We start from the raw sequence: 20,311 nt of genomic DNA on the forward strand, positions 1-20,311 counted from the left end.
AATTCTTTTTTCTTTTATCTCCCCACCCCAACGTGCGTGCCCCAACCATAACTCCACACCCTTGTCTTTCAGGGTCACCTTCTCAACCTTCCACCCAAGTTCAATAGCCCTAGAATTCCTGAGGCCCTGCCCTCTAAAGGCTCCGCCTCCTTATTAGACAAACTCAATCCCTGGACCCACCTCCAGCTCAGATGTTCCGCCCAAACCCCTCCTCAGGCTCCTCCTCTACCCAGGCCCCGCCCCTCCACCGTCACAGGCTCCTCCCTAAGCCCTACCCCTCTCCCGACCCGAGAAGCACCGCCCCCAGGGCCAGAGCCCTATATACCACCACCACCCCCCCTGAGCCTCACCTGGCCCGCTCCCCTGCTCAGGTCCCTTCCTTGATCCGCCTCAGGTTGCATCTAAGGCTCCTGGGATCGTGGCTCCCAGGCCGCTGAGCTCGGACTCTGGGGCTCGAGGCACGTGGCGGCCATCTTGTCGTAAACTCAATTCTTATACTTTCAAGTGTTGTGTCAAGTCCGAAGTTGGTGGTGTGTCGAACATTACTTGAGGTAGAAATCCTATGCTTGGCTTGTATGTAGAATGACTGAAAGCTCAGAAACATGCATAGAACTTCTCATTGTCACCACCTATGTCGATATGGGTCGTCGAGGAAGCAGATGCTGGACTTAGAGGCAGAGCTGGCGTTAGGAGTGAAAGATTTGGTGGAGGGCCATAACTATGAAAGATAAAGGCTGAGGAGGCAGGACTGGGCAGGGAAAGCCTTCAGAGGGCCATGCAGATCCTATCCTGTGAAAAGAAATGCAAGAGGAAGAAAAATAGGGCCGGGAACATCTCAGACCACAGTGCAGATCATGCAAAGTCTTGGGCAACCCAGTGGGGAGTGAAGCAAAGTTGCCCATTAGAGGGGTCTCCCAACGGGCAGAAATGGTGGGTGCCGGTGTCTCCGCCACACTCAGTCTTTGGCTTGGGAGCCGCCAGGGACGAGCGAAGCTGGCTTAAGTGCTGCAGCTGGAGGCGATCAGCTAAGCTCATTCTTCGCAGCTGAAAGAACTTCACAAGTTCTTTCTCGTAGGGAGATCCAAGCACTGCTTCTCCGCAGCTGCCACGCCCCCTCCCATCTCCTGACAATGCAAGCCTTTATAAATGAAAGGCTCAGCTTCGTTAAGGTTATTAAATGCTTGTCTTTTCTCGGCCTGGCGTGATCAAGTAAACACCGTGCCCATCTGAACTGTGGGGAAAATGCAATTAAACGTTGTACAGAGAGATACAATTGACAGTCAGTGGCAGAGCCACGGGTAACTGTTTTCTTTCTGCTTTTCTCTATGTTCCAAATTTTAGACCTTGATCATTTATTTTTCTTTTTGATTGGAAAATATAATGAACATTTTAAAATTAGTCTCCATATCATACCTTTTTGATCCAAAATGGCATCCCCCAATTTGACAGCCCAACAAATTGCTTTCACACAGGAGAACGTGATAATAGACCAGGCATAGCTTTGAGCTCAGACAGATCTGAGCTTGAACCCTGGCCCTGTGACTACTACTCTGAACTCTGGGCAGGCCCTCACCCCCTCTCAGCCTTCACCAAGAAAGGCAGACACGTGTCCTTACTTCTCAGCTTTGCTTTAATAAAGCATTTTTAAATCGCTGTTTAAGCCTTCCCAAACTGCTAGAAATTTCTAAAAATCCACATTCAAAGGACAAAGAGTGGCCATAGCTGAGGAAATCCAAACTACTTTCCTGGGAAAGTCCTCAAAATGAGTTCTAAAAACCTCCTCGAGGGGCTTCCCTGGTGGTGCAGTGGTTAAGAATCCACCTGCTGAGGCAGGCGTCATGGGTTCGATCCCTGGTCCGGGAGGATCCCACACGCCATGAAGCCTAGAAAAAAGCCCGCACGACCCAATGCAAGCATAAATAAATAAATAAATTTAAAAAACTAAAAGCCTCCTTGACAGCACTTCTAGGTATACATGCCTAAGAATTCAAAGTAGAGACTCAAACATGTATTTATACACCCATGTGTATACACTTCCACTCACATGTCAATAATACAGTAGCATTATTCACAATAGCCAAAAGGTAGAAACAACCCAAATGGCCATTAACAGATGAATGGGTAAGCAAAATGTGGTATATACATACTATGGAATATTATTCAAGCCGGAAAAAAAAGGAGAATCGAGTATACACTGTAACACAGATGAACCTTGAAGACATCATGCTAAGTGAAATAAGCCAGACACAAAAGGACAAATACTATATGATTTCACTTATATGAGGTACCTAGAATAGTCAAGTTCACAGGGACCAAAAGTAGAATAGAGGTTACCAAGGGCCGGAAGGAGGAGGGAATGGGGAGTTAGCATTTAATGGGCACAGAGCTTCAGTTTGGGATGATGAAAACGTTCTGGGAATGGATGGCGGCGATGGCTGCACAACAGTGTGAATGTACTTGATGCCACTGAACTGTACACTTAAAAATGTTACAGTGGTAAATTTTACGTTCCAGAGGTTTTACCACAATAGCAAAGAATTTCTAAAACCTCCTTGTCAATGCAGTGTTACTACTTAAACCCAGGCAGGGAGCAAAGCTGAGCTGCCTGCAGGTGTTTCTCCCATGGAGAAGCAACATACAGCTTGCGCAATTCATTGCATTTTTCATCGCTTGTAATTATAAAAATAAAACCACATCACACAAAAATTTGAAACTAAAGAAAAAACTCATAATCCCATTTCTTTTCTTCTTTACAGGATTTTATTTTTAGACCTAGTTGTAACCATAGTGTTTGGACGAGTCCCAAAAGTGACTTCCAGAAACGTCCTTCATCTGAGCCTCAATTTCCTTAGCTTTAAAATAGGAGTCATATTTCCAGAAACCTCCTTGGCAATGCCCAGAGCAAGACTGACACTGTGATTTCTCTTGGGATGCTCAGCCATGCTTCCCCCAGAGTAGGAAGCATCCGTTCTCCAGTGGATGTGAAGAGCTGGGACGGTGGCAGAGGGGAGGGAGAGTAGGAAGAGAGAAGGCTAATGGCTGTCTACGATTCCACAGGTCATTGGCACACGTGTACATGCATGCGCACATGTACACGAGCACACACAGGTTCTCCCCCTGCTGAGGGTCTATAACATCCCTGTGGCTCTGTGGCAGGTTGAAGCGCAAAAGGAAAAAGGAACTGGTTGTTGAGCTAGCCCCAGGCCCTGGTCACGAGGACAATCTGGCTGATGGCTGAGACCCTCTGCAAGGAGCCCAGGATAGGGTGCTCTGGGAAAAATAAGGTGGATCTATGGCCTCCTGTTCAGTTTGATTCCCACCAGGACAGCAGAATGCAAGTCTGGGGCTGGACACACCCATGTTCGAGTCTCAGTGCAGCCTTAAGCAAGTGACTTGCTTTCATCTGAGCCTCAATTTCCTTGTTCTTAAAATAGGAGTCATACTTCCTACCTCCTGATGGTGTTATGAGGCCTGAAAGAGAAACCATGCAAAGTGCTTGGCATGGAGCCCTCGCTAAATGGAGGCCGTATCAGACACAGCCCTCCTAAAGCCCTGGAAGCAACTTCATTGACCCAACCAACCAACCAACCAATACTGAAAACCTTTCCACTGTGGACCTGGTTGTGAACTCAAGTGAAGAACTCACCAAAATTATTTTAACATTGTAAAGAAACACTGGAAAGACTTAATAAAAGGTTCACTTAAGTAGTTTCTCAAACCACATTAGCAATCATTCCATAACAAATAAATTGACCTGGCTAGAAGAACAGATTTTGGAAATAGCTTCAGACGGTCTTGACACAAAAATTGAAGAGGAGGCACATATATCATTCTGATTAGAAATTCACTTTTAGTCTCCAATTCAATCAAGGCAGGCAGATATTAGTTAGAGGAACACTAGTTGCTATAATAGATGAACTCCAGAGTATGGTAGGAATTTATTTCTCACCTCAGTAAATCTCAGTGTTCCTGGTGGACAGGCAGCTTTTCTCCATGTGGTGACACAGGAACCCAAGCTCCTTCCATCTTGTGGCCCTACCATCCCCTGGGGCCTCTTTATGGCAAGTGGAAAGAAAACAAAAAAGTGGAAAAGCTTCATTGCTTCTTAAAAGGTGACCCACAAGCATCACACGTCACTTCCACTCACATGTCATTGATGGGAACAAGTCACATGGCTACAGTGGAAGTAAGACTGGGAGAAAATATTTGCAACAAATACATTTGATGAAGTTCTTTAAAGTTCAGTGTCTAGAATATGTTAAATATATTATGAAGAATATATTATACATAATAATATATAGAATTTAAACTCAGAATATATAAAGAACTCATAATTCAATAAGACAAACAATTGAGTTAGAAAACAGCAAAAGATTTGAATAGACACCTCATCAAAGAAGCTATACAGATGGCAAATAAACACATGAAAAGATGAAAAGATGCTCAACATCATTGGTCGTCAGGGAAACTCAAATTAAAACCACAATTAGATCCCACTATACACCACTAGAATGGCTAAAATTAAGAAGACTGAGTATCCCAAATGTCGGCAAGGATGTGGAGCTACTGGAACTCACATGCAAGGCCAGTCAGAATGTAAAATGGTACAAACTCTCTAGAAAACAGTTTGGAAGTTTTCTTATCCATAAGGTGTTTAACTTTTTAAAGTTACGTATACCACTGGACCCAACTATTTTATTTTTATTATTATTCTTTTGGCTGTGTTGGGTCTTTGTTGCTGTGCGCGGGCTTTCTCTAATTGCAGCGAGCGGGGGCTACTCTTCGTTGCGGTGCGTGGGCTTCTCATTAAGGTGACTTCTCTTGTTGCGGAGCACGGGCTCTAGGTGCGCGGGCTTCAGTAGTGGCGCACCAGCTTAGTTTCTCCGCGGCATGTGGGATCTTCCTGGACCAGGGATCGAACCTGTGTCCCCTTCATTGGCAGGCAGATTCTTAACCACTGCACTACCAGGGAAGTCCCCCCAACTATTTTAGAGTATACATTTTTTCAGAAATGCACGGAACATTTAAGAAATTTAATTATATTCAGGTCTTAACAAATTTCAAAAGTTTGATATCCTGTAGACCACTTTTTCTGACAACAGTACAATTAAATTTGAACTCAATTACAAACAGAAAACTAGGGGGAATAAACGTGTTTGGAAATTAAGAGGCGTATTTTTTAAAGTCATGGGTTAAATAATAAATCAGTGGAAATTTTAAAAATACTTAGAATTCTACAATAACAACAGTACTACATGTTAAAACTTACAGAGTTTACCTAAAGCATTACTGTGCTAGTTGGAAATGTATACTTTTATGTTTCTATTACATAATGAGTTTTTAAAAATAGACAGAAAAACTAATAGTAGAACAAACCCAAAGAAAGTTGGAAGAAAGGGAATTATATAAATAAGATCAGAGAATAATGAAATATAAAATAAACATACACAGAAGGATCAACAAAACCAAAAGTATGGGTTGTTTTTTTCCTTTTTTCTTGGTCACACTGTGTGGCATATTGGATCCGGGATCTTAGTTGCGTGGCATGTGGGATCTTAGTTCCCCAGCCAGGGATTGAACCTGCTCCCCTTGCATTGGAAGCACAAAGTCTTAAGCACTGGACCACCAGGGAAGTCCCAAAATTATGTTATTTTAAAAGATTAATAACACTAACAAACCTCTGTCAAAATTGATCAAGAAAAAAATAACAGAAGGCATAATATTAGGAATGAAAAATGGTATATAACTGCAGGTGCCACATAGATTGAAAAGATGGAGAATATTATATACAATTTTATGCCAATAAGTTTGAAAACAGAAACATATGGACAAATTCCTAGAAAAATAAGCTGACACAAGAAGAAATTTAAAATCTGAATAATCCTATAACCATTAAAGAAATTGAATCAGGGACTCCCCTGGTGGCCCAGTGGTAAGATTCCGTGCTCCCAATGCAGGGGGCCTGGGTTCGATCCCTGGTCAGGGAACTAGATCCTGCATGCATGCTGCAACTAAGAAGCACGCATGCCGCAACTAAGAAGTCTGCATGCTGCAACTAAAAGATCCCGCATGCCGCAACTAAGACCCGGCACAGCTAAAATAAATAAATAATAAATATTTTTAAAAAAGAAGAAAGAAATTGAATCAGTAGTTTAAAATCTCACCACAAAGAAAACGCCAGGTCCAGACGGTTTTATTAGTAACTTCTATCATTCAAGGAACAAATAACTCCAAATTTTTTTTTTTTTTTTTTGTGGTACGCGGGCCTCTCACTGTTGTGGCCTCTCCCGTTGCAGAGCACAGGCTCCGGACGCACGGGCTCAGCGGCCATGGCTCACAGGCCTAGCCGCTCTGCGGCATATGGGATCTTCCTGGACCGGGGCACGAACCCGTGTCCACTGCATCGGCAGGCGGACTCTCAACCACTGCGCCACCAGGGAAGCCCAATAACTCCAATATTTAACTCCAATTTTAACTCTTTAAAATTATAGTAAAGGAAGAAACACTCCCTAATTTATTTTATACTAAAATTAATACCAAAACTGATATGAACAGTGCACGAAAGAAAAATTATGAGACAATTTCACTGACGAACATAGACACAAAACTCTTCTTAAAAAATCAGCAAACAATTCCAGCAACGTATAAAACAATCTTGACCAAGTTCAGCTTATTGCAGGAATCCAAGACTGTTTTAATGTTCAAAGACCAATTCATATAATTCAAAGATTTAAGGAGAAAAATGACATGATCATCTCAGTAAATGGAAAATTTTTGATAAATTTAAATATTCATTCATGAAAAAAATAAATATTAAAAAAATCCTTAGAAATCTAGTAGAATTTCCTCAACCCCTAAAGAGTATCTACAGAAAACTGGCAACAAAAATCCTATTTAATGTGAAACATTGAATGTTTTCCCTTTGAGGCCAAAAAAAGAATGTCTGCTAACATTTTCATTCAGCACTGTATTCGACAAAGAGAACTAAAGGTATAAGGATTGGAAAACAATAAATCAAACATTCAATATTCATATATATTATCGCTACATGGAAAACATAAAAATCTATAGAGAAATTATTAGTTTTAATAAGTCCGCAAGGTGGCTGAATAAGAAATTAATACACAAAAGTCAATGACTTTCTACAATCAGTAACAAATAAAAAAGTAATTATTAAAAAGATAATCATGCAAAAATATAAACTGAAATGAATAAATCTAACAAAAACTATGTAAGTGCTTTATGGAGAAAATTATAAAACTCTTTTGAAAAACATTAAAGATCTAAATAAATGGGGAGGGAGGTTCATGGGTACTTTTTAATTTTAACATACTTTTCTTCTAAAATGCTCAAAATTAACTCTTTGGAAACATATAAAAACTATTTTAATTTTTAAATATTTTATTATATTCATTCAAACATCGCTGGCCCATCTACAGGGTATCCAGAAACAATTATGATTAAATTCGGTCATATTTACTACATTGCCAATTTCAGTAACAGGAATTACATAGCTGTACACATAGTTTTATACACATTTACACATATGTATTTTTTGATCTTGCCATTAAAAAGGTGCGTTTGTCAAGGTAGAAGGATGGAATGCATATAGCACTTTGTTGGCCTGATTCACAACTTTTAAATATTTGGACAGATGGCATGTGAGCCTCCTTTTGCCTTCTTGTCATGGGATCCTCTGACATTAGGAGCAGGCCTGATGAGAGGCACTGCGGTGGTCCTGGCTGTGGGCAAGGAACCCATTTATGGTTTCCGCAGACTGTCTCAGCGGGCGCCAGCCCAGGTGAGTCAGGATATCTGTCCTGTTTGGAAACGTCAATCAAACTCCATGAAGCTTGTTCCTGGGAGGAAGCTAGTGGACATTCAGGTCAAACCTACTCAAGCTGCAAAAGGGAAACAAGCATTCAAAGCCTCTCACTCTGGGGCTATGTTGAGTCAGGGCTGGAAGACGGGCGTTGGTTGCAGGAGGTTCTAGAGACGAGGCTGGGGATCACAGAAAGGAGACAGAAAAGCCATTTCTCCTTTCTGTCTGTTCATAGCAAAGCTGAAATTCATTCAACAAATATTTCCAGAGTGCTAATCGTGGTCATCATCATCAAAATAGCTAAGATTTATGAAGCACTTATGTCCCAGGACCTGGTGAGGTGACTTTTACATATAACCATGTACAATACATGTTATACACAACAGTCAGATGAATGGGGTACTAGTATTTTCCCAATTTTACAGATGAGGAAACGGAGGCTTGATGTTAAGTGACTTATCCAGGGTCATAAAATTTGTACATGACAGAGCTAGGATCTGAATCTGGAGAAACTTGGGTGAATCTGGAGAAACTTGGGTCTACACATTGGGCCATAAGGCAGTGCCAAAGTTGTAGAAGTGAGTCATGGTCTACTGGGAAAGTCAAATATGCACATAGATGTGTCTTGATAACTCAAGTTGGATAAAACTAGATGATCAAGAAGGACATCTAAATGAAGCAAAGTTAATGACCTGGGAGTGATGGGGCATGTTGGAAGTATAGTGAGGGGCCTATCAGACTCTAGAAAAGAAACACACAGAAACAGCATGGGTGAGTAGTAACCAAGTTAGCTTAATATTGGAATGTGGAGGACTTCTAAGGCCTAGTTAAAGGAGTTTGGACTTTCTCTTCCAGTTAATGGTAAGGTAGAGGAGTGACAAACAGCCTTAAGATTCATTTGTCTCCTCTGTGTTGGGTGAATGCAGTAGACACAACCAATGACAAGATGACCAGTGGACCAGTGAGGAAGCCCATGGCACACAATGACGTGGCCTTATGGTGGGTGTTGGCCATCAGATAGGGAGAAAGGAACGGTTACAATGAGCTTGGCAAAGAAAGGATGGATAGGGCTTGCAGACGTTTAGCCAGCCAAGGGAAACTAGTTAGGATTAAGACTAGGGTACTACCTAGGAATAATACTAGGGTATAATACTAGTATTATAATACTAGGGTACTACCAGGAATGCAACGTAGCCTCTAAAAATGATAGTTATGAACAATACATAGCAATTCAAGGAAATGCTTAAAAGGATAAGTGAAAGGACCAGAATTTTTACATTCACACGTACCTATTGATTACAAATCTCTTTTTAAAGCCCCAGAAAAAATACGCCCAAACAAATTAAGTGAATCATCCTATCCCAAAATCTTATTTCTACTCAGTTAGTGTTATGGAGTGAACTGTGTTCCCCCCGCCTAAAATTTGTATGTTGAAGCCCTGACCCCCAGTGTAACTGTATTGGAGATAGGGCCTTTAAAGAGGTAATTAAGGTTAGATGAGGCCATGAGGGTGGGGCCCTGATCCTATAGGACTGCTGACCTTATAAGAAGGGTTAGAACACCAGAGTTCTCCCTGTGCACACAAACAAAGAAAAGGCCATGAGAGCACAGAGCAGGAAGGCACCATGTACAAGCTGGGGAGAGAGGCCTCACCAGAAACTAATACCGCCTACACCTTGATCTTGGACTCCCAGCCTCCAGAGCTATGAGGAGATACATTTCTGTTGTTTAAGCTACCGAGTCTGTGGTATTTTGTTACGACAGCACGAGCAGACTACTGTAATACAGTTAGCCAGCCAGTCACTAAATCCTGTCAATTCTTATCTTTGCAATTCTTGCTTTCTTCCTCACCATGTCCACTGCCAGCATAGCTCAAGATTATCTTGTGCCCAGATGGATGCAATCGACTCTCTTACCTTTGACTTTGTACTTCCTGACTCGCTTCTTTTTTTTTTTCACATTCATTCTTTGGTCCTAGTTTAATCCACTTTTTCCTCAGAAATTGACAAGCATCCCTATTGTACATCACATTTACTAAAGAACTTTTCAAACAGTTGTAATTGCTTTCTTGATCTTTTCTAAATAGCTCCAATCATATCAGTTATTTTACATGTAAAGCATTTTGAATCTCTTTAATGATCCAACCTGTTCTCCTTTTATGTGCTTTGGATTGGCAAACACCCTCTTCAATTACAGCACTTATAAATGAATATGATTCTCAGAGTATGGTTTTATCAGTATAGAGTTTGCATAAGACTTTGCTCCATCTATATTATGTTAAAAAATATGAGTACATCCTTGTTCCCAGTCCAAAACAGTTAGACTCTAATACTCTTCTGCATCCATTTTTATTTATTTTAATGGCCTTTTCCTCATCTATGGTTCTTTTTACTTTTTCTTTTTTACAGTAGGTTCTTGTTGGTTATCTACTTTAAATATAGCAGTGTGTACATGTCAATCCCAAACACCCAATAAATCCCTCCCCCGCACCCTTCCCTCCTGGTAACCGTAAGTTTGTTCTCTAAGTCTGTGAGTCTGTTTCTGCTTTGTAAATAAGTTCATTTGTATCTTTTTTTTAGATTCTGCATAAAAGCAATATCATATGATATTTGTCTTTCTCTGTCTGACTTATTTCACTTAGTATGACAATCTCCAGGGTTATCCATGTTGCTGCAAATGGCATTATTTCATTCTTTTTAACGGCTGAGTAATATTCATTGTATATATGGACCACATCTATACAATGACTTGCTTCTCATATTCCCAGCCACCAACCCCTACCTTGCCCCCTCCTGACTATCATCTCAAACATCTGAAATGTTTGAATCTGATGCCTGGTATTTTCCTCTAGTACCAACCCTTGGCTCTCTCTTTCCAGAACTCCCTGCACTCACCTCAAAGGTGCAAGTTCTCTGACCACTCCAGGTGAACTAGACTTTTGCATTGTAAGTGCCCTTCATGCACATGTGTCAGTAATATCGGTAGGATCTATTCCTAGCAGTGAAATTTTGCTAGGGCCGCTGACGTGTTTTAAAACGTACACTTTAAATTTTGATAGACACCATCAGATGGTCTTCTATAGGACTTGTACCAGATTAAACTCTACCCAATAACATATAAAAGAACCTGTTTCCCCATACCACCATCAGCACAGTCTTAACCATGTCTTTGATCTTTGACAGACTGAAAGGTAAAAATAGTATTCCACTTTTGTTTGAATATAAATCTTTCTGATGACAAGGGCTGAGTCATCCATTTCAGACAAGCACTCAAATAGCCGGCATGAAGACAGTCTCTTTCCACGTTTCCTGCCTCATCTCTGTGGGTCTTTCCTTAGCTCCACATTCCCAGACTTCTACTGCAGACAGAATTTTCCACATGGAGGGGAAGAGGACCACCACAGCCTTAAGCCTAAATCATCCCAGCTTACCAAACAAACTTCGTTCTCCCAGCACCCATAGGTCAAATTCCAGGAAGGACTGTGACTGGTCTTTCTTGGGTCAAGTGTTTGCCCATGAGTCGGTCACTCTGGCCAAGAGGAAAGGAGATTCCACTAGGCCAGGGCTAGGTCATGATACAGCAGTTTGCAATAGCAAGAGAAGCCCCTATTATCAGAAGAGGAAAGAGGTACTGAGCAGATAAAAACAAATGTCTACTCTTCCAGGTAACACCTGCGCTGATGGAACCCAGCACACAGGGCACCTTCCCCAGTGTCATATTCACTGACTTTGCCACATCCCAGCAGGAATGAATCGGATGACACCGCCCCCCAAGAAAGAGCCCGGCATCCTGTGCTGCCCTACATCTCCGGGGCCATAGGTAACCTATTCTGATTGGTAATCCAGGAGAGGAGCATTTGAGCTCTTCTTGGAACAATGGGAATGTTTTTCTACTACAGTGATCTGTACAAACTTGGCAGTGGGGTTTTACAGAGAGAGGAAAATAGACACTGACATCTCTGATGCGAAACTGTGAGTCCTCCCAGAACAAAGCTGAGCCTCAGTTGGACAGGAAGTACTGGGGTCTGTGATGCAAAGAAGGAAAGTCTGCTGGCTTTAAAGGTTAGGCTAACACTGGTTTAGAGTACAAAGTAAGTCTGCAGAAGCTGCGTCCTGGGGGATCTTTAAATACAACAAGCCAATGCTGGCAATGGAAAAGTGAATTGGGCACACGTGTACATTGTTGGTGGGATTGTAAACTAGTATAAGCCTTTCCAAGAGCAATTTGGCAATCCTGTCTCTAAAATGCCAATACCCTTTGACCCACAAATTTCATTTTCAAGAATCCACTCCAAGTAAACAATACAAAGTGCTAAAGACGCTTTATACAAAAAAGATGTTCACTATGCTTATTATTTATAACAGTTAAAGTTTAGAAACAATATAAAGGAACAGTTAGATATATTATGGTAAATCCTCCCCATGGGATATTTCTCAGTCATTAAAAACGAAGTCTAGTCAGTTCACAGAAAACAAAATATAAGTGGCTTTGAAAGATTATTCAGGGCTTCCCTGGTGGCACAGTGGTTAAGAATCCACCTGCCAATGCAGGGGACATGGGTTCAATCCCTAGTCCAGGAGGATCGCGCATGCCATGGAGCAACTGAGCCCGTGCGCCACAACTACTAAGCCTGCATTCTAGAGCCCGCGAGCCACAACTACTGAGCCCACACGCCACAACTACTGAAGCCCACGAGCCTAGAGCCCGTGCTCCGTAACAAGAGGAGCCATGGCAATGAGAAGCCCACGCACCGCAACAAAGAGTAGCCCCTGCTGGCCGCAACTAGAGAAAGCCCGAGCACAGCAATAAAGACCCAACGCAGCCAAAAATAAAAATAAATAAAATAAATAAATTTATAAAAGAAGATTATTCAGCCTTTCTCATGGAAAAAAAAATTATGTTAAAAGTGTAATTTTTACCTTTCAGTTTGTCAACACTCTGTGCTGGTGATGGTATGGAGAAACAGGAACTTTTTTTTTTTTTAACTTATTTATTTAATTTATTTTTTTGGCTGCGTTGGGTCTTTGTTGCTCTGCATACAGGCTTTCTCTAGTTGTGGCGAGTGGGGGCTACTCTTCGTTGCGGTGCGAGGGCTTCTCATCGCGGTGGCCTCTCTTGTTGTGGAGCACAGGCTCTGGTGCACGGGCTTCAGTAGTTGTGGCACACGGGCTTCAGTAGTTGTGGCTCGTGGGCTCCAGAGCACAGGCTCAGTAGTTGTGGTTCACGGGCTTAGTTGCTCCGTGGCATGTGGGATCTTCCCAGACCAGGGCTCGAACCCGTGTTCCCTGCATTGACAGGCAGATTCTTAACCACTGCACCACCAGGGAAGCCCTTTTTTTTTTTAATTTTTATTTTTGCTGCATTGGGTGTTCATTGTTGCGCACAGGCTTTCTCTAGTTGCGGCCAGCGAGGACTACTCTTCATTGTGGTGGGTGGGCTTCTCATTACTGTGGCTTCTCTTGTTGCGGAGCATGGGCTCTAGGCACACGGGCTTTAGTAGTTATGGCACATGGGCTCAGTAGTTGTGGCTCACGGGCTCTAGAGCACAGGCTCAGTAGTTGCGGCGCACGGGCTTAGGTTGCTCTGCGGCATGTGGGATCTTCCCGGGCAAGGGCTCAAACCCATGTCCCCTGCATTGGCAGGCAGATTCTTAATCACTGCGCCACCAGGGAAGCCCGGAAACAGGAACTTTTTTTTTTTTTTTTAATTTATTTTTGGCTGTGTTGGGTCTTCCTTGCTGCGTGCAGGCTTTCTCTAGTTGTGGAGAGTGGGGGCTACTCCTAGTTGCGGTGCGCGGGCCTCTCATTGCGGTGGCTTCTCTTGTTGTGGAGCACAGGCTCTAGGCGTGCACACTTCACTAGTTGTGGCACGAAGGCTCAGTAGTTGTGGCTCACAGACTCTAGCGTGCAGGCTCAGTAGTTGTGCTGCACGAGCTTAGCTGCTTCGCGGCATGTGGGATCTTCCCAGACCAGGGCTCAAACCCGTGTCCCCTGCATTGGCAGGAGGATTCTTAATCACTGCACCACCAGGGAAGCCCCGAAACGGGAACTTTTATATGTTACTGGGTAGAGTTTAATTGGGTACAAGTCCTATAGAAGGCAATCTGATGGTGTCTATCAAAATTTAACGGGTGTACATTTTAAAATGCATCAGCTGCCCTAGGAAAATTTCACTGCTACAAACTTATCCTACAGATGTTACTGACACGTGCATGAAGGGCAGCACTGTTGCCTGAAACATTGTCTATAGGAACTAAAGAAAGGAATAGGCTTCAGTAGGAGACTGGATAATATATTATGGTACTTCCATGAAATATATTTTATCAGCCATTAAAAAGACCACGTCACGATCATATGTGCTTTTGTGGGATGACTTCCAAGATACATTAAGTGAAACAGAAAGAAAGCAAGGTACAAACTAGTATGTCTGACACTCTATTATTTGTGTAGAAAGCCCATTTATGTTTGAATATGCATAGAATTTCTCTGGATACACAAGAAAATTATGACAATGGTTCCTCTGGAGAGGATGACTGAGGTCAAGGGTGGGAAAGAGACTTTTTATTGTACACACTGCCCTATTCGAATTTTTTAAAATCATGAGTATGTATTTCCTTTTCAAAAAAAAAAAGACAATAAAAATAATACAATACATAGGCTAAAAAAGGATGTCTATATATGTTTACAGTTATATAAATAAATATCTATATTATAACAAGCAAAAAAAGAAATTAAAATTATTCATAGAGTATATTCAGTAATGTGAAAAGAGAAACATGTTTAGAAGAAAATAAGGAAATGTACTAAAATGTTACCCTTGAAACTAAGAGCGATTTATCTTTCAACTTTTTCTGTCGTGTCCAAAATGTGTTTAATAATCACCTTTTACTCTTATAACAGAAAAAAATAAACTTTAAAAAATTGTGTTAAATTAAAATATAGTATCCATCCATCTTTATAGTCTAAATGCAGAAGGTAAAATCAGGTGAGACAAGAGGTATTAACTTTTCAACTCCATGATTCTGCATTAATGAAGTTTGCTGTGGTTTATTGACTCCTTTTCACTTTTTTGGGCTTGGCCACTGCTGCTGATAAAGACAAGACCTAGTTCATAAATCAGTCTCAAGAAAACTGTATTTATAATACCCAGTACCAATGGACATGCAGTTGGATGAGCTTTTTCAGACATTACTGCATTCAAATTGATACCATCTTTCTGGAAAGCAACTTGGCTACATGAATCTGAAGCTATACAGAGTGTTTATGCCCCGTGACCCAGTAATTTGACTTCCGGAATCTTAAGGAAAAAACCTGAAATACCGGAGACGTTTACACATAAAGGTCTTAATTAAGAATGGTATGCAATCATAAAAAATTACAATTACGAATAACATGTAGCAACATGGGGAAATGTTTATGATACAGCGTTAAGTGAAGGAAAAAGAATACAGAAAAGTGTATATCCTACTATTACAACTGCTTCATAAAATACGTGTGAAAAAATCCCAGAAGAGTTTTACACCAACATGGTCACGGTGCTTATGTTCAGGTGGTGGGACCTTGGAGGAATTCTTGATATTTTTCTCCTTTTCTCTTTTCCAAAATGTTTATAATGTATTTTTAATAATATATTTTCAAATATGTAAAAATTTGAAGTCTGGGCTGTTCCACAGGAAATAATGTCTCTCTATGTTATCATGTCTCTAATTCCCTTAACTGAAAATAAAACTCCTTCCTCTCATGTAATAATAATGGTCACTGATATTTATTAAGCAACTACTTTCTGCCAAGCTCTTTACACATTTTAGTTCAATGACTTCAGTGAAGTAGAAATTTTTATTATATACCATTTTGCAGATGGGGAAAACTGAGGCTCAGACTGGCTAAATGACACAAGCAAGAGGTGACAGCATCAGGATTCAAACCCACATCCTTCTAGCTTTAAACTCAGTTCTTTCCACCATTATATTGTCACAATAACTACCCAAAACAGTTCTCAGGGTCCGGGGTATACCAGGGACAGTACTAATGCTTTACACACATTCTCTCATTTAATAACACTGTAGATGTAGTTGGTATCCTCATTTGTGGCTGAGGGAGGTTAAGTCACCAGTACAGCTGGTAAGAGGTAGAATCATTTTTTTTTAAATATATTTTTTGGCAGCGCTGCAGGGCATATGGGATCTTAGTACCCCAACCAAGGATCGAACCCACGCCCCCTGCAGTGGAAGCGCAAAGTCTTAACCACTGGACCGCCAGGGAGGTCCCAGAACCGGGATTCTAACCCAAGTTGGCCCGTGTTGGGAACCATGACACTGTCGTGCCTTCCCACAACAAGGAAAAACCCAAACCCTCCGAGCCCAGGACGCAGGGCACCAGCCCTGGTGCAGCCACTGTCGAAAAGGAAGCACCTGGCAGGAAGGTGAATGCAACAGGAGGAGGTAGGCTCCCGGGGCTCCCTCGCTGGGCAGGGCCGCCTCTGACACACACTGCACACCTGAGGACCCCGGCTGCATGAGCTGGCGCTGTGCACAGGCATCCGTGTGGCCTGGCCTGCAGCCAGCACACATGTCACGTCCTCCTGCCAGCGCTGACAAGGCTGGTGCTAATCTGCCCAAGGGCCTCAAGAAAAGCCCTTGAAGCCGTCTTTAAGGTTTCCTGGTTCTGGGAGGTGTGGGGAGACAACACCACCTCCTCCACGGTGGAAAATTCCAGGGCCACCTGGCTTGGCAAGAGAAAGTGATGTCTAGCCTCCTTGACCCCCAGGAGCCAGAGGGCCCTAGGCCTGGACCCAGAGGCTGAGCCAACAATATGAGCCAGGGCTCCAACTCTCTGGGAAACAGGAAGTTCAGGTCAGCCTGGGGGTGGAGGGAGGGGGGAACCAAACCAGAGGGACTCAGGCCAGAGGCCAAGTGAGACCAAGGGGCCTCTGAGATGTGGACACAGCTGAGTGGACAGACCAGCACTGAGGAGAGCTCTGAGGATACAGAGTGTTAGGAACACTGATAGACTGCTGGGAGGAGTAGTGGACCCAAGTATTTGGAAGATAGGTTGGCATTACCCAGTACACACACACTCTACGACCAGGTAGTTCTACTTGTCATAATGCATCTGGAGAATCTCTTCCACCACATGGGCCCCCAGGATGTTCATAGCAGCACTGCTCATAAGAAACAAAAGCTGCAAACAGCCCAAACACCCGTGCACATGAGAATGGGTTAATATACATACATTCTCTATTCAAGAACAGACTTGTGGTTGCTAAGGGGGAGGTGGGTGGGGGAGGGATGAACTGGGAGTTGCGGTTAGTAGATGCAAACTATTACATATAAGATGGATACACAACAAGGTCCTACTGTATAGCACAGGGAACTATATTCAATATCCTGGGATAAACCGTAACGGAAAAGAACATAAAAAAGAATGTACATATGTGCATAACTGAGTCACTTTGCTGTACAGCAGAAAGTAACACTTTGTAAATCAACTAAACTTTAATTAAAAAATAAAAATAGGGCTTCCCTGGTGGCGCGGTGGTTGAGAGTCCGCCTGCCGATGCAGGGGACACGGGTTCATGCCCTGGTCCGGGAGGATCCCACATGCCGCGGAGCAGCTGGGCCTGTGAGCCATGGCTGCTGAGCCTGCGTGCCCGGAGCCTGTGCTCTGCAACGGGAGAGGCCACAGCAGTGAGGGGCCCACGTACCGCAAAAATAAATAAATAAATAAAATAAAAATTAAAAAATATATATTATTCTCTATTCATACAAGGGAATACTACATGGCCATAAAAATAAATATGCTATAACTTCATGAGTGAATCCCATAAACACAATGTTAAACAAATAAGGGAAATCACAATATAATATATACGGTGTGGTTTCATTTAATAGAAGTCCAAAAAACTCTCCAGACTAAACAATGTATTGATTGGGAAGGAGGAAAGGGGAAGGGGGGGTGTTGGCCAAGCCCTAAGCCTCTGTCTTCAGGACCTTCTTTTGGGGACCCAAGTTACCAGCACAAGGGCAGATCCTCACCCACAGACTCACCATGTCCATACTCTTGTCTCCACTACCCACCCAGCATCCGTGGCCCTTTTCCCGTGTGCGATGTCAGTCTCTTCCCTCCTCCATGCCCCTCCCCCAGTCTCTGGGGAATTGATAAATTGCCCTTCATTTCATATTTCTTACCACTGGCATTCCACATTTGTCATCTCCTCTCCCAAACCAGACCCAGGGCCTGGCAGATCATTGAGAGCACACAGAAAGGCCACCTGAACGGGGAGCTTTCTCCCCTCTCAGTCATGAGCGCCACCAAAACAGAGATGGTCTGTCAGTTAATGTGGAAGCACAGAATCTTTGAGGCCACCCGCCCCTAAGCCCTTATTTTATCAGGTGAGAAGCTGAGGCCCGGGGGTCCGTGTGATGTGACTGGTCTAAAATCACAGCTAGTTTGAAGGCAGGGCTAGGACTGGGACCAAGGATTCCTGAACCCCAGTCTTTTCTCCTACAATGTGCTGTCTCCCTAAAGCTGACGTAGAACAGACTTCTGATTCTGGCCACAGAGCCGACTAGACACCCCAAACTACTTCCTGCTGAAACAGTCAAAAGGCTGGACAAAACATTTTCAGTGCTTTAAAGGCACCAACTGAGCTGGCATAAAGGGTTAAGAATAGTCAGAGGCCAAAGAGGAAGGGAAAGCAGGAAACCGGAGAGAATGTAGAAGCTGGCTTTCTCCCTGAGGACCTGTGTCAAACCCACGTGATCTTGAGCACTGGTTTTCAAGGCCTTATAGAGTGCGTGGAACAAGGAGACAAACCCCGGCCCGGTCAAGGTGAAGAATTAAATGGAGAGCTTCCCATAAGGCTGGGCCCCATCTTCAGTACAAGAGTGGGCGAGAAATAAACTCCTTTTCCCCCCAGAGGAGCAAGGAAAATTGCCCATGTTAAACATTGGAAGCAGGTGGGAAGGAAAACAAACAAAAAAAAAACACCTTTACCGTGAGAATTCTTTAACCACAAAGCCAGCTCTTTTATATATTTATATATATATATATATATATATATATATTTTTTTTTTTTTTTTTTTTTAAATAACTCCTTTTTTTTTCGGCTGCACTGCACAGCACGTGGGATCTTAGTTCCCCGACCAGGGATTGAACCCGTGCCCCCTGCACTGGAAGCGCAGAGTCTTAACCACTGGACCGCCAGGGAAGTCCCAGCTCTTATATGTAAATTCAGAGATAGTGGGCAAAAATCCTCAAGCTGATTGAGCAAGATCCTGGGGGGTGGCGGGGGTGGGGCGGTGAGGGAGGCAAGAGAGTCAGCCGTAGACTCTCTGGGACAGAGCATTCCGGGCAGGCAGAGGTGATCGCCAACTCAAAGGCCCTAAGGCAGAGTCATGCCAGGCTTGTTCCAGGAACACGAGAAGGCCCAAGGGGCTGGGGTAGAGAGAGCCAAGGAGAAGTAGAAGGAGATGAAATCACAGGAATAACAGGAGACCAGGTGGGCCAAGGCCTGGCTGGCATGCTGTTATAAGACCTTGGACTCTTCCTCCAGAGTATGGGTCCATTGAAGGAGTTTCAGCAGAGGATGAAAATGGTCAACCTCATGCACTACAGGGATCACCCTGTGGTGATGGCAGCACCACAACGTGAACGTACTTAACGCCACTGAACCATACACGTTAAAATGGTAACTTTTATGGTATGTATATTTTACCACAATTTTTTTTAAAGAGATCACCCTGGCAGTTGCTGTGCTCATACGTGGAATGGAAGCTGGAACACCACACAGGAAGACATTCCAGGAATCTAGGTGAGAAATGATGGCTCCAGCAAGGATGGCAGCAGGATAAAGGATGAGGTCATATTTTGGATGTGTTGGATGTAAGGTATCAAAAAAGGGAAGATCGTGGTGACTCCAAGGTTTCTGGCCTGAGCAACTGGAAGGACAAAGTTGCCATCGACTAAAGAGGGAACAGGTTTATAGGAGAACGTAAGAGTTAAGTTTGGGACTTACTGGGTTTGAGATACCTATTAAACATTGGGTGGAAATGTCACGTGTTAGTGAAGCTGTGGAGCAAGTAAAACTTTCACACGCTTGTGGGGGAGTGAAAATTGCAACAACCTTGGAAAACCCTTTGGCAGCATCTATGACCCGGTGATTCCATTCCCAGGTATATGTCCGATAGCAAATCTCTACATGTGTTCACCAAAAGACATGAACGAGAACGTTCATAACAGCATTCTTTGCAACAACCCAGAACTGGACATGACCCATCAACAACAGATTAGATAAAAGTGATATATTCACATAATGACATTTTATCGAGCAATGCGAATGAGCGAGCTACTGCTATGCAGTAATTGAAGCCGGAAGTAAAGAACAGAAGGGAAGGGAAAGCAGGAAACCGGAGAGAATGTGGATGAATCTCTCATTAGAGAATATAATCTCCACAAAGTACAAAGTCAGACAGAAAAAGAAGATGAATCT

At 42.9% G+C, this 20,311-nt stretch overlaps 1 protein-coding gene across 3 annotated transcripts in view; it reads right to left on the minus strand.

Moving 5' to 3' along the window:
• The window catches only part of COPRS (coordinator of PRMT5 and differentiation stimulator), a 48,565-nt gene that overhangs the window by 13,589 nt on the left and 14,665 nt on the right, over positions 1-20,311 (minus strand). For 2 of the 3 annotated variants that reach the window (XR_013825086.1, XR_013825087.1), the window contains exons 6-7: positions 3,950-4,054; positions 351-789 (exon numbers count right to left, since the gene is read on the minus strand). The exons of the other annotated variant lie outside the window; for it this stretch is intronic. The gene's annotated coding sequence lies outside the window, so the exon portion shown is untranslated. The remainder of the gene's footprint in view (positions 1-350; positions 790-3,949; positions 4,055-20,311) is intronic. 3 annotated transcript variants of the gene reach the window in all.

The sequence above is a fragment of the Stenella coeruleoalba genome (genome assembly GCF_951394435.1).
Source record: "Stenella coeruleoalba genome assembly, chromosome: 19".
NCBI classification, from domain to species: domain Eukaryota; kingdom Metazoa; phylum Chordata; class Mammalia; order Artiodactyla; family Delphinidae; genus Stenella; species Stenella coeruleoalba.